At 42.3% G+C, this 14,551-nt stretch overlaps 1 long non-coding RNA gene across 2 annotated transcripts in view; it reads left to right on the plus strand.

Moving 5' to 3' along the window:
- The first annotated feature begins 10,082 nt into the window (after positions 1–10,082).
- Positions 10,083–14,551, plus strand: part of LOC141948704 (uncharacterized) — a 39,328-nt gene continuing 34,859 nt past the window's right edge. For both annotated transcript variants that reach the window (XR_012630530.1, XR_012630529.1), the window contains exons 1-2: positions 10,083–10,288; positions 12,026–12,199. This is a non-coding gene — a long non-coding RNA (uncharacterized LOC141948704). The remainder of the gene's footprint in view (positions 10,289–12,025; positions 12,200–14,551) is intronic.

The following is a 14,551-nucleotide window of genomic DNA, read 5'->3' on the forward strand; positions in this document are numbered from 1 at the left end:
TCTGTCAGGTAGGTGTCAGGGGAGGGAGGGAATGCTAGAACTCAACTGATTACCGAGACACCTAGTATTTTTTTCTTCCTACTCATGAGGAATTTTTCAAATTGTATTTTGCGATGCTTTCCTCACTACCACCCTTGGTTTTATTTCTTTACAGTTTCCTTAAGCTTTCTAGTAATTCTAGGTTTTCTTCTCCATCCCCCACCCCCTCATCTTATTAACTGATTAACTCAAAGACTGGGCACTAGCCAGTACCTGTTCTGCTGCAGGAAAATTTAATGAACTTGTAATGAGTTGTGGTGTTGGAATGTTCTTTGGTCTGCTGCTAATAGCTGTCTCCATCAAGCTGCACTCAACTCCTGTTTCAGGGGTGTTAGGGGAGAAACATGATGTTTGCTCAGATGTTTTCCCATTCAGAGAAAAGGCATGGCTGCACACATGTATGCTCATACCCTGCTTAGGGGAGAGACGTGATCTTGGAGACATTCTCCTCTTGAGAGGAAACTAATGCCTGCTCATACCCTGCTTGTCGAGTGCAGGAGGGTGAATGGGGCCTTGAGGTAATGGGGAAGGGTATAGTAAGTAGTTAGCCTGAGACAGGAAGGATTAGGGGAAGGGCAGACGAATCATAGAATATCTCAAGTTGGAAGGGACACATAAGGGTCATTGAGTAGAACTCCATGAAGCCTTCAAGAAATAGGACAACAGGTTATGGAACTACTGGAAGAACACAGAAGTTGTGTGTTAGGAACAGGGCTAACAAGACTACTGATCTGCAATAAGTAATAAGGGCAATAAGTTTTCATGTTAAGTCTTCTCACAACAAAGAGCTGAAAGTAGAAGCTAGTTGGCTTCTTGGCCACTTGGTTTGAAAATATATTGGTCATAAAAGTCTTGAATTTCATCTGAAGTAGAGTGCTTTCACTGACATGTTCCTGACCTTTAAGGTGTTGGAGATGTATTAAAAAGTTGATATTCTGCCTATTAAAGGAGTTTTACTGGGGCTTTTTTGAGTCAGTTGTAAATAGGTAATCTAACAGGAGAGCTGTGCTACAATTCAGCAGCAGATGAAGTGCTGCAGAGAATGGCTGATTATGGGAGAGCGGTGGGCAGTGGGTTCATAGAGGCTGAAACTGCAAACTACTGGTTAAAAACAAGATTTGTGGCCACCTCACTGGGAAACAGGGTTTGGGGCAGAGAGTTGCTTCTGTCAGCACCGAAATGTTTTGCTGCAGCGCAGAAGCCGGTCTCTCTCTGAGGACAGCACTGGGAATGTTACACTTCTCAGACAAGCAGAATCTAGAGTAAAAGTTGGTTATGCAGCTTTGGTGTGTTGAATCTGGAAGACTGTTTCCTCAGATATGTATGGCTTACTAATACAGAGATCATTATAGTAATCAGTATAGGGAAGCTGAGCGTGCTTACAGAGACCCAGCAAACAACTGCAGAGCTTGCACTGCCCAGATAAATTGATCCATGACACCTATTGTCTGATTGGTCTCTAATGGATGTATTTCTTAATGGGGTGTTTTAGTTGAGAATGCTGGTAAGTGGCATTATGGTGTGTCTCATTATACACAGGTCAGGTTCTAATGCTAATGGTATTTCATGCTTAGAGTAAGCTTGTAGCTTGTCTCAAATATTAAACCCTTTTTCAAAAACACAGTTCTGCAGCTATCTTCATAATACTGCCAAGTACTTTAGAATTTCGGAAGATGTTGTAAACCCTTGTACCTAGCACATTCCTGGTCCGATGTGCAATATAAGCTACAAACTAATGTAAGTCCTGAAAAATGGTTTTTGTTCCATTTTGCAAAGGGTAATGCTGTAAACCAAATAGGGTTGTTCAAGGGTTTTGCCCAAGGTCGCAGGTCTGTAAAAACTGGAAGTAGAGATCCCCAGTCCCCTGATGTTCCTGTCTGCAATTGTGCTTGAGCTGCTTGAATAGGTATTATGTGAGGTCCCATTTTAAATACGTGACCCACCCTCTCTGGATTGCCCAGGGAGGTTGCAGATGCCCAGTCCCTGGAAACACTCAAGTTCAGGTTGGACGGGGCTCTGAGCAACCTGATCTAGTTGAGGATGTCCCTGCCTATTTAATTCTGTCAGGGCTTTTTCCTTTCTAACTTGATCCCTGGCTGCTTGGACAGTTTCTCTGTATTCCTCCCAGGCTACCTGTCCTTGCTTCCACCCTCCATAGGCTTCCCTTTTGTGTTTGAGCTTGTCCAGGAGCTCCTTGTACATGAATGCAGGCCTCCTGGCAGACTTACTGACTGCCTCTTTGTTGGGATGCATCACTCCTGAGCTTGGAGGAGGTGATCCTTGAATATTAACCAGCTTTCTTGGGCCCTTCTTCCCTCCAGGGCTTTATCCCATCTTACTCTGCCAAGCAGACCCCTGAAGAGGCCAAAGTCTGCTCTCCTGAAGTCCAGGGTAGTGAGCTTGCTGTGCACCCTCTTCACTTCCCTAAGGATCTTGACCTCCACCGCTTCTTGATCACTGCAGCCAAGGTTGCCCTTGAGAGTATACAGGACTAGTAACCCTCTGAACCTACTGGTCACAGAGGATTAAGTAATGAAGTGGGAAGGTTGAGGGTTAAAGGGGCAGGTGAAGATGTTCTGGAAACAACTTGCTAGAAGTGAGGTGAACTGAACAAGAAAGCAGTTATACTAGCATTCACATGGACCTGTTCACATTCAGGATAATATCCTTTTTCCTTTTCATAGTCCTTTTTCATATTTCAATGAAAGGTTAATTTGGTTTCAAAAGAGTAGTAAGTATACTGAAGTAAAAACTTTCTAGATGAAGATCTCAATTCACGGTACTTCCTGTCATCATGCTTCATTTTGTCTGAGGGTGAAAGCTTCATTAACGGCAGAAAAGTCTCAACAGGTTTTTTTGCCAGGGTCTTAAGTCTAAAAATGATACTATGAATTTAAATGCTTTTTTGAATTGTTACAGGATACTTATCCCATTTTTTCTCCCCATTTGTGGTTGTTTTCCTAATTCTAACTCTAAAAATGCGAAGCAGAACCAGAATCTGATCTGTAAGCTTTACAGGTAGTAAAACCTCGCCCAACCACTTGTGATGAGCTGTCACCCCTGAAGAGGAAATTGCTCACAAGTCACAACATGTTAACACCTGGGAGTATCCAGAAGTTACAATTTAAATTCCTCATACATAACACGTAGCTGTTTTTATGCAATTACTGTTCTGCATTATAAATAAGGCTTAGGAAAAAATTATAAAATGTACTTATATATTATTTTTGTTATTTGATTCATGCAGTGAAGCTTTCTAACCTGACAGGCCCATTTACCTGTTTATTAGCAGGACAGCTAAACCTGTTTGGATACATTTCTAGGGAGTATTTGCTGCAGCAGAAGCAGCCTTCTAGGACTTAGAAACTTATTAAGCATTGTGTAGTGCCAGTTTATTGGTGAAGTGGAGGTGAAAATAACAATAGCTGACAGGCTGAGAAGAAATGAGATTGAGTTTTTGCAGGGTCACATAATAAATGGGCAGTGAAAATAATGATCAGTTTTTTAATGTGAGCAAGATGCTTTAACAAGGACCCCAGCTTTCTTGACCCGTAGGAAAGTTTATGAAACAAGTGAATTTACATTCTTCTTATGAGCCCAAACATTAACCCGATCGCTGAGTAGGACTCTTGGTGACTAAGTATGTTGGTGCTAATTAGCAGCTGGTTTTGATTTGGGTGACTGGCAGAACAGTGCAGTGCAGTTGCTTTACTTGCTTGCTTGGGGATAGTCTTTTGATTTGCAAGAAAACAAAGTCTAAACACATACCTCCTTTATGAACATCAGTTAGGAGACCTGGTAGTAACCTGCTAATATGGGTAATTACATCCTGCTTTCTCATCTCATTCTGTCTGTCTTTAAGCTAGTATTTTACAGGCAGATTAATCTGAGTTATATTTCCTGTAAAGAACCTTCAGTGAGTTTCAGTGACAATGTACAGTAATGACAGACAGAGGATTAAGTTATTGAGGAGACATTGCCAAGGTAGCCAATGAGCTTTCCCCTTGGTTTTTAGGAGTAGTACTTTTGCTTAGTACTGCATCAAGGATACAGTAAAAATACTTTCTACACAGTATCTTCTGAATTATACCTTGCTATTAAATTTCAGTGGAATGAGTAAAACCTACCACAATGAAGAGCAGCTTTCTCTCATTGCAGATGACTGAAGTGAACTGTAAGTGATGGCTGGGCAACTGGAGTCCTAGGCAGAGGTTTTTAAAAAAATATTTACGTACACCCAGAAGCATTGCATGCACCTAGGGAGAGAGGAGTTCTTGGGGAAGAGGAGGTAAAAGTTGACCAGGACAGGATGCTTCTAAAAACGAGATGTGATTCCAGCATAGCTGAGCTGTGCTCTGCTTTGGGAATTGTCATTCCCACTGTTTGAGGGGAAGACAGAATAGCAAGTGAAAATAGAAGGTGATTCAGTGCTTCTTCCTGACTTCCCTTTGGCATCTCATGTGATGTAAATTGCCTAAGAAACAAATTTTATTCCTAGAACTTGAAGCACTAAAAGGTGGTGGACATGAATAGGAAAAAAAAAATTGGTTTTGCTTCTCTACTTTCAGATATGAGAAGAAAGCAGTGAGGGCTCAATACTCTAAGCTGATCATTCTGCAGACGTGCCCTTTAAGTAATGAAACTGTAATTTTGCTTTTCTTTGGTTTTGGTTTTTGTTGGTTGGTTTGTTTGTTTATTTGTTGGGGTTTTTTTATACCTGTGAAAGCTGACAGCTAGAATGGGAGAAGTCCTGAAAGTATTTGAAATGGTCTGCTGTCAGGGATGGCAGCAAGGCAAGAGAAGGCTCTGCTTCACTAATTTCTGCTGCCTTTCAGCAGATTCTGATATCACACTGACTTGCTAAGGTGACATTTTCACTGTGTATCAGAAACAGATACCTGTCAACGGGAGAAACTGCCAGTGCCCTGTTACTTATGAGAGTGCATCTGTGTCATGGCATAGTGCTTTCTTAACACTGCAGTGAGTAACATTGGACTTGAAATGTATAATTTAGCTTAGATTATTTGAAATGTGTTGAGAAATAGTTTGTGATCAGACTTTCTGAACAACTTGCAAGAAATTAAATGCTATCCTGATAAAAAAATGGAAGACTGAAAAACAACTCACACAATGCATGTTCAGCTGTGTTTCTTCTGAGATAGGATTCAAAGCTCCTTGAGATCAGGCAGTGTCTTGTCATTGACTTCAAATGACATTTATTTTAGATGCTTCATTGTGATTTTTTTTTTAATGTACCATTTAAGATTGGTGCATGAAATTATATTTTTTGGAACATCTGAATTAATAGTACCTTGCAGTGCTCATGTGCCCCTCCAGTAAACATTATCTTTGCTGGTCGCAAGTCACTGCCAGTCCCTATTGTTTATTGTACAAATATAAAGGAAAGAAGTAGGCCAAGTCTTAGTTGAGTAAAATCTTGAAGCATGTGTTTCTTAAGATCCTTTGTATTTCTGTATTTGGTTAAGCTAGACTTGAGCATGTGCAGTTCAGCATGTTTTGCTGAACTGAGGTAAAATTAATTCCCTGACAACTGAATGATTTCTTCATGTTAAGAGCAATCTCTATTTTTGTATTTTAGTTAAACTTTCTAGGATAGAACTCTGAATTGGTTGTATTGTGGACTTGCTGTGGGGTATCTTCCCACAATTGAACATTCCTGCTCTTAGCTGATAACGTATTTGACAAAGAGGTATTGATAGCTCACAGCAGCTTTGATAGACTACAGCAAACTTACACGTACTGGTGCTGACCCCTCAGGAGCTGGCTAAAGCAATGTGACCTTATTGGTGCATTTGAAATCTTTTCCTTTAAGCTTCGTAAATGTTTATGGCTGTTTGAATTTAATTGTGATTCCAGCTGTTCTGCTGATCACATAATACTGAGGATGTGTGCTTGCTCTGGCAGGCAGCGGTCTCTTAGCCCACGGCATGTGTTCATGTCAAATAGAGACTGTTTTGATAATGCTGACACAGGGGTTTTTCTTTCAGGAGCAAGAGGTAGATAGAATGGCTTATCACAGTGGGACCCTGCAAACTTACACTGCCTCGTCAGTTCAGTGATACTCTTCTGGTATAAAGGTATACCCCAAAAATTCTACTAATGGGTAGATAGTTGCTTTACCTTCTGTTATGTCATTGAAACTTTGACAGGCAGTGGTGTGCAGGAGTTCTGATTTCTGAGAGTACATTTCTAAAGAACACTGTTGTAAGATGGGTCCTGTTGCATGTGAAGTTAATTGTATTAGTTGGGATGTAGGGGCTATGTTCTGTATAGTGTGGTGAAACCACCCCATCAGGTTTTATGATGACCTGTTGATAGGGTGGTCATTCCCAGAAGAGATGACCTTCTCAAAACATCTTTCCCCCTTACTGCATTCTCTTCTCCCCATTTCTTCAGCCAACACTGAACAGAGCTTTAATGAGGACTGGACTCCGGTATCAGCCTTAACTCAGTTGCAGCATTGCTGTGAGTGTTAATTATCCAAGCAGTCAGTATGGGTCTCAGTCTGGAACCACTACCCATTGTATCCAGTCTTTTGGCACAGTGGTCATCTGAAGTCTCTCGTGTTTCGTGTCCAGCTGGTCATTCTGCAGTGCCAGCTGGCTGAACCACAAGACCAATTACAAACAATACATACCTTTATTTCTTAAAAAATACTGAAATATAAGATATAGAAGTATTTATAGACTGCTTGAATTTTTTTGAGCAGTAACTGGACTGGAGTGAATTTGAAGTGCGAAGTGATATAGCTAGTAATTAAAATGTCAGAGTTACAGACATGGTGAATGAGGGGAGAAGTGAGCACGCTCTTATGAGATTGCTGGAGCATAAATCAGTTTATCAGTATAAAACAACCTGTTTTGTCCTGGTTATGGCCCCATTACTCTGGTATCTGAGTGGCTCACATTCTTGACGTGCATCTTTAAAACATACTGGTGAAGTAAGAAAATACTATCATCCATTTATTTTTGAACTGAGAAATGGGAGAAGATGACCAAGCCAAGATCAGAGAGGAAGTTTGTACAGGTTAAGGTCCTGGGACACAAAAGGTCTTGGATTGTTTTGCTGCATGAATTTAGTTATGTTAGCGAGCTTTCAATTGGTAATGTTCAGGTGCTGGTGATATCTTAGTTTCAGATCACCTTTGTAGTATGTTGTGTTTGTGTGTGAGTTGAAGCTGTTATGACATCATGAGTCATGGGGCCTGAGGCAGTAGAAACAAAAGCCTGAGCTGAACGAAGTGAATCCTAAGAGTGAGTGTTTAGTTTTTGGTTAGTCAGGAGATCACTAGAAGTAAGAAGAATATATCAGTTACTCTGAACTTAAATCTAACATTAGAGATGGAGTTAGAAAACCAGTATGAGATACTTCAAGTGTGGGGTTTTGATCTAATGGGAGTAGAAGTAGTTCTTTGAGTAGACTCAAAGAAGTCTAAAACTGTATATATTAACATTGCTTATTATCTATACAACACAAAGGCTGTGAATGCACCCCTTGGAGACAGTTACATGGAATGAAGAGTAACTTTCTAGGTGGCATATGAGATAAATTGAAACAGCTTCCTCAAGGGCTTTAAACAGAAGACAAGTATTAGCTGATAATTAGCATATAAATTCCAGTTTGATAATTAGCATATAAATTTCATCTTGAGAATTGGAATGAATGGTTTTTCAAAAGGCTGAGAGGCAAAAGCAAATGACAATGGCTACTACCATCTGATTTAGTCAGACTCCCTCCCTCCCACAGCCACATCTAGGCCATACATCAGGCAACGTTTCCATAGAACAAGAAGACTTCTGCCTTGGGTTATGGCAGGAAGGGGCAGATTCATCCTGGATTTACTCTGAATGAACTTCATAGCATCCCATGGCAGACTGAAGAGGGTGATGGCAGAGGGACCCTGCTCATAGGGTCATTCCAGGTGCAGCTGCATTCATGCTGGCATACCAAGAAGAAGGGGCTAAGCCGGGAGGGCCATGGCCTGTTGTGCAGACTGGCAACCACTGACAGGTTTGTTTAGCACATGTGTCGGCGGGGAGCTGTTGTCCAGTCTCACTTGGATTTTTTTTTTTTTTTCAACCATGATAATTAGAAACTTGCCTTGAATTTCTGCTGAAAAGCATCAACTTAATTCTGTACTGCCTAGGGTGTCTATTTTATATTGCAAGACTGAAGAAATAATTGAGTTGTCACTAGCGCAGTGTGTTCCAGTGCACAGGAGGGAACTTGTGGTGTAAATACTGTGGTGGTGTTTGGAGAAATGTAAGGTAGGAAAAATTGGGCCCAGAAAATGTCCCTGAAGTTCCTGTAGGCTGGTCATCTTCAGAAATACATGAAAGAACTTTTAACAGTGTTATGGTTACAGAGGAATGTCCAAGAGTCTAGTGAATGAGTGTGGATCTTGTTGTGAAGGAAAGCCCACTTGCATGCCATCATAGCACATGGAAAAAAGGCTTACAATATGCTATTCAGAATAGGAAGTAAGTCCCATAATCTGCCATGTGGCTTATGATGGTGATAATACTTGGCTTATCAGCAGGTAGGTGGCATTGCTAAGAACATGAAGGCCACCCTTTCTAAAGAAAAGATTAAACAAGGTCTCCAAATTAACTGTACAAAAAAGTACCTATGTCTAAACACAGTTCTGTGTTAAAAGTAAAAGGCAAGGTGTGTTATATCATATATTGTTTAAGCCGCCAAGAGTTGCTTCGAAGTAGAGGAACAACCAAATGAAGGTGTTAAAATTGTCTGATCAGAGTAATTAAGGGAAGAAGCAGATATCAAAGAAGATGTAAAGGGAAAGAAACAGGAAGAGCAACCAGAATGAGAAAGTTCAAAATTTTCATCTCAGAAGGAAGATGAAGGAGTTCCACAGTAGCCCTGTATCAGGAAATTTTGTGTTAGTGCAAGCAGGGGGAAATGCTTTAAAAGGGAATATGCTGCCAAGGCAGGTGGATCAACTGGCTGCAGAAACAGGGGCCTTCCCAGGTATCAAGCCATGCATTGGTCCTTTCTCCCTCCCACAGGGGACAAAAGAACAACTTCCAAAGGGCACAAGTAACCACGGGATTTCTCAGGGGCTTGAAAGAAAAAGAGTTTGTGAGGCGTGTGCATCCTGAGGCTGAAGAATCGCAGGGCATCACTCAGTGAGTGGACACTCCTCAGCGCACCCTTAGCAGGTCCAGGTGGCGGCTGTCAGGGCTTTGTTTCCAGCCCATGCTCTCTCTCAGGAAACAGCCCTGGACTGAAAAGCAGCCAGGTGAAGAGGTGAGTGGGATGAAACTATTTTATGTATAGACATGCAAAATGAATGGCTTCTGTAGTCATGTACTGGACAGAAAATTCAGTGATACGTCCTGAATACACTGTTTAGAAGTTCTCTCAGAAAATCCTTCATCTCTTCAATAAACCTCTTTTCTATGCCCAGATACACAGAGGAAAAAGATGGACAGACTTCCTCAATTTGAGCAGAGGATGATTTTCAAATCCAGGAGTGGCCATGGAGATTGGAAAAGGCAGTTTAGTGTGAGAATGAGGAAGAAGGCAGGGAAGGTGAACGTGGGAAAAGCGAGAACTTTTAGGAAGTTTAAGACATTTATTTCATTTTTTGGACCAAAAGAGTAAGTTTTAGTGCATGTGTGTTTGTGGATTATGCGCGTTATATTTGCTATATAGTATCCCCCTGGGAGGGGGGAAGGAGACAAATGCACGGCCTTTCCTACCTGCTGTGGAGCACCTGTCGTGTCCCTTTTGACACAGGTTATTTATATAGTAGGGACAAGGGTGTGATCAGATTCACTGGAGCTGCTGGCCATTGACTTGTGTGGACTCTTAAGATATTTAAGAGGTTTGCCTTCCCTGACAAGTGCCTGTTGTGTTGCTTATACCCGTGTTAAGTCTGGATTGCTTTTGTGTTGATGAGCCTTGCAGTGTGGTTCGTCTTAGTGCTGCGTGGTTTGATAAATGTGACCCAGAGGATTGTCTGCTGTCTGTGATGAGCTGTTACAATCGGCATCGTGATACTCAGCAGCTGAGCCTGTGGCTGGGGGCTACACCACATGGCATCTGAATGCTGCACTTAATTCAACTCCTGTTGGCTTGAATTTCCAAAGTTGGCAGGAGGGAAGATGTTTTCTATCCCTGTTTTCCCCTGGTGTGTCCTCTCTAGCAGAAAGCTCGAGGAGTGAATGATGAAGCTGAGCTCTCAGTAACTGGTCCTGGCACAGCTGTAAGTTCCTTTTTTTTTTTTCTCCTTTCTTTGCATTTATGTGCTAGGGACATCTTACCAATTTTTACTTCCAGAAAGCTGCTTTTTACCTTATTTTTACTATAATTACCATTACTTCTCTGAATGGGACTTTTGATCCTCAGCTTTAATAACCCAAAGCTAATTTCTGCTACTGATGATGAATAGTGATAGAAGGAGTTTTAACTTCATTACAGACCATACTTTGTTTTGGTCCTTGTTATCAGTCAAGACAGGAACTGTAATCTGTATCCTGGCATGTAGCCTGAAGCTAATAGATATCTTCTTAATATGTAAAATATTTTGGGACTTGGTACAGGTTTTTTTTCTAAAAGTGATTGTGATGGCACTCACAATTTATGATAAAAATTGTCAGGCTTTAATGCTGAGACAAAATGTGAACGTAATAATCGGATTTTTCTAAAAATTGTCCACCTTGGGTGTTAAATCTCTTGGCTTTTAGTGATAACAGTCCTGCAGGATAGTGCAATTCATAATTCTGAGCTGTCATTTTGGGCTTCTGCTTCCTGTGGACTCCAAAAGGGTTGATTAAAATTCATATTTTTTTTTAAGATTTCCCTAAGAAAAATGGGGAGCATGCTTAGTTTAAGTAAAATGTTCAATGCTCAAGCAAAAATCTGATGCAAGAGAAGTTCTGGGTGTGTGCTGCAGACGTTTATCTTCTGCCATAAGTCCATAATTATAATTTAATTCAGCCTTGCATGTTTTGAAAATACAGAGTAAAACCTTTTGTTTCTTGTTGTAGCAGTGTCACAGATGAAAGTATTGACAGGGTAATGGTTTAGTGAAAAATCTAGGTTTATTAATAGCTAACAGCAATTTATTATTACAAAATAATTCAGAAATACTGAAAGAAAGAAAAGCAACTTATTCACAGATTCTAAAATGACAAGATTCACACTAACTTACTTAAGGGTACCTTAATTTATATATATATATGTGTGTGCATACACAAAGGGGACAAACACACGGCAACAGAGGTGTTTGGATTCAGTAGAATAAACACACAAGAGTTTCAATTGCAAAAGGAATTTTATGCTGTCTCAGGGAAACAATGTTGACAAAGACTGAATATTAAAGAACTCGAGCTACTTGTGGTGGGGCAATTCTTACCCCCCCGCCCCTCCTTGTTGGGCTGCTGGGTGCTCCGTGTGATTCCACCCACAGCCCCGAGCTCCACCCCAGTCTGTGGAGATAAGGACTGATAACATTAACGAGCCGGCTCCTGCCCTCCCTTGTTCCAGCCTTATCTCTCTGTGCTCTGAATTGATGCCTTTCTGTAGCATTGAAAATAAAAATGTCAGCCCCCCCTGTTCCAGCCCCGCACAAAGCCACCAGTGGTGTGATTGCTCCTGTGGCACTTTGCTGGAGGCACCAATGGCATGTAGCATTGTGGGGGAGAGGTGACTGCACTCTGCGACAGGCCGGAGGAGCGGAGGGAGCTGTAACCCAGCGGGGACAGGGCTGGTGTTCAGAAGCTGTCTGGGCACAGTCCTGGGCAGGAGCTCGAGGGAGCCCTTCTTGAGCAGGGGGTTGGCCAAGATGATTTCCTGAGGTCCCTTCCAACCTCGACCATTCTGTGTTTCTGTGGCGTGCCAGAATCTTCCATGTGTACGGGGGCCTCTGAAAACAGAGGAGAGGGAGAGCTCAGGGAGCATTTCAGGAGAAAGTACCAGCTTCTCAGGATTTCTCTTGCAGACCAGGAATGCCTGTGCTGCAAAGTGACAGTGATGTGGCCGTGCAGCCCTCGCACCAGCTCATCCAAGCAGGCCGTCCGTGGCTCCATTCTTTGGTGCGAGCTGTTCCCAGGACTGCGCAGGCTTGGAGAAGTTCTGAAGCACCAACTGCTCGGGCATCTGCCATGGGGCACAGGTAGGACCAGGCTGGCGTTGAGCTCTGCCTCATAGGAAGGCTTTGCAGTTAAGAATGCACAACAAGAGTGAGACCCTTTGCACTCAGATCTGTGGGGTGGTTCCTGTTGCACTGTGGTGTCTCCCGAGCCCCAAGGACTCTGTAACACAATGGAACTGCAGCGATTTGGTGGTTTCTGTTACCACCTCCTTTTGCATTCCAGCGCACAGAGTACATGACCTGCTTTACTTTGTGCATCAAAGTTTAAACAGTAATAGTGTGTGGTACATCTTCACTAATCAGCGGGACTGATGTTTGAGAGAGAGTCTGGCTCCTGTGATGACAGCGGAGAACCTGCTGTGCTGAGGTTCCCTGAGGTGATTCCCCTGTGAGATCCGTACGGGAGCAGGATGCCTTGTGTGTTGTATGTGTGTGTGTCTGTATCTGTGTGTGTATTTGCAGGCTCTAGCTGTGGACAGCCCTTAACGCTACCAAGATTTTTCTGGTAGGAAGATGTTATGTTCACTGAAATCAACAGGAAAATGTTCTTGAACATCACTGAGATTTTAAAATTAACACTCGCAGCTTAAGATCTTATGCAGGTTTTCTAAGTTCTGTGGCATCAGTGAACAGGAAAAGGCTTCTTAGCTGTGTGTTTAGATGCCCATGGAGAGGTGAATGAGGAGATGAAATTAGCAAATATCCTTTTAGTCTTCATTAATTGTTATCCTGATTCTTCATGTTGTGTACAAGCTGATCCTGGTTTTAAGATGTGGCAGAGATAATGTAGCCCCTGTGGTACCATGAGGCACAGTTTTCTTAGTTGTAAAATTTGTGCATGGAGGAAAAAACCATGGCACAGCTAGCACCCAGGGCACAAATGGGGCCAACCTAGTGTGGTGCACGGCACTGCCTGCAGAGCATGGCTGGCTTGCTGCCTTTGGGGAGTTGAAGGATGGCACTGACTTTTTTTCCCAGTGTGCTTTTTCTTCAGCTACTTCAAGTGCAGTAATGATTATGTAGCATGTTTTTAATGCCCTTGTGGAGAAAAGCAGACATAATTGCATGGCCCAAAAGAGCTTAGCATGTACGTACTGATGAGTAATAATATCTCTTGGCTCAGAACTGATTTTTTGGGGGGGGGGCATTGTCAAGAGGAAGAGGGCAATATGTGCTTCATGCCACACTCGAACACAGTGGCTTCTGAAATATGACATAGAAGGATCTGGTCCCTAGTTACCTCCCCTCTTTCTTGGGATAAAATTATGTACTTTAAATCCTTTTCTCTTGTACTCCAAAACTGGCCTAAATGAAGGAACTGAGGCAGAGGTCTTCCTATTCCTTCCTCATGCTTGGAGTCCCATGGAAGTGACTCTAACCAGATGGAGAAATAGCGGTTCCCCCTACACCTCTGCTGCCACACGTAGACAAATGTTCATGCCTGGACCTGTATAAAGAATTCTGACAACTTTGCAAAACAGGCTTGGGATGGTGATGGACTTTTCCCTCTGAGCAGTGAAGTATCACATGGATTCACTATAGATTCCTGGTGCTGTTCAGTCTTTCTTGTAGTGCAGGCGATAGTGTCTTCACAATTGCAGAATTTAAGAACTGTACTTTCTTCCTTTGCTTAGCTGATTAGAAAAATTGAAAAGCGGCCGATGGCTGCAGAAGGCAGACAGCCTGTCAGCCACCAGACGCTTACTCTATTATCGAGCTGTGGCTATGTAGCAAGGGATGAAGCATTCGAATGTACAGACAATGTTTTCTCACTAACAAGGTGCAGAAGAGATCTTAATTCTGTTTAGGCATTTGATTTTCTGTCTTGTCTTCCTGATGCAGTCTCCCAGAAAATGGATCCTGAGAAGAGATGCAAATGGCTCTGAACTCAGGTGTTAAGGCTGAGATGACGAATCTCATTTACTGATGTTATTTCAAGTCCAGTCCTGATGCATTTGGCTATTTCAGTTCATGTTTTCATACTAGTGGAGCTGTGGGATTCTGAGTGCCCTGAAAGGGCTTTTCACTTACAAGAATGTCTGGGAACTTGCATGTCACTTTGAAGGCCAGCTTGCTTGATGTCAGTGAGCATTGCCATTTGCAATTGCCTGCTGAGCCAAGGATACATCTTTATTACTTACTCTAGTAGAGGCACTAGGAGAAGCCCTGATTGCTTTCCAACGGCTTTTACTTGGATTTCTCTAAATGATTTCTTTTGAGCCTGCTTTTGGTATAGCTGTGTTAAAAGGGCTGAGACCCATCCCACCTCCCTGAGGCATTTCAGTTGGGACTAGAGCTGCCCCAGATACAGTGCGCTCCTGTGTTAATGCCAGAGGGCTGAACTGAGAAATGGAGACTCTGTTACACTGGGCA

This window comes from Strix uralensis, chromosome 12 (assembly GCF_047716275.1).
Source record: "Strix uralensis isolate ZFMK-TIS-50842 chromosome 12, bStrUra1, whole genome shotgun sequence".
Lineage (NCBI taxonomy): Eukaryota > Metazoa > Chordata > Aves > Strigiformes > Strigidae > Strix > Strix uralensis.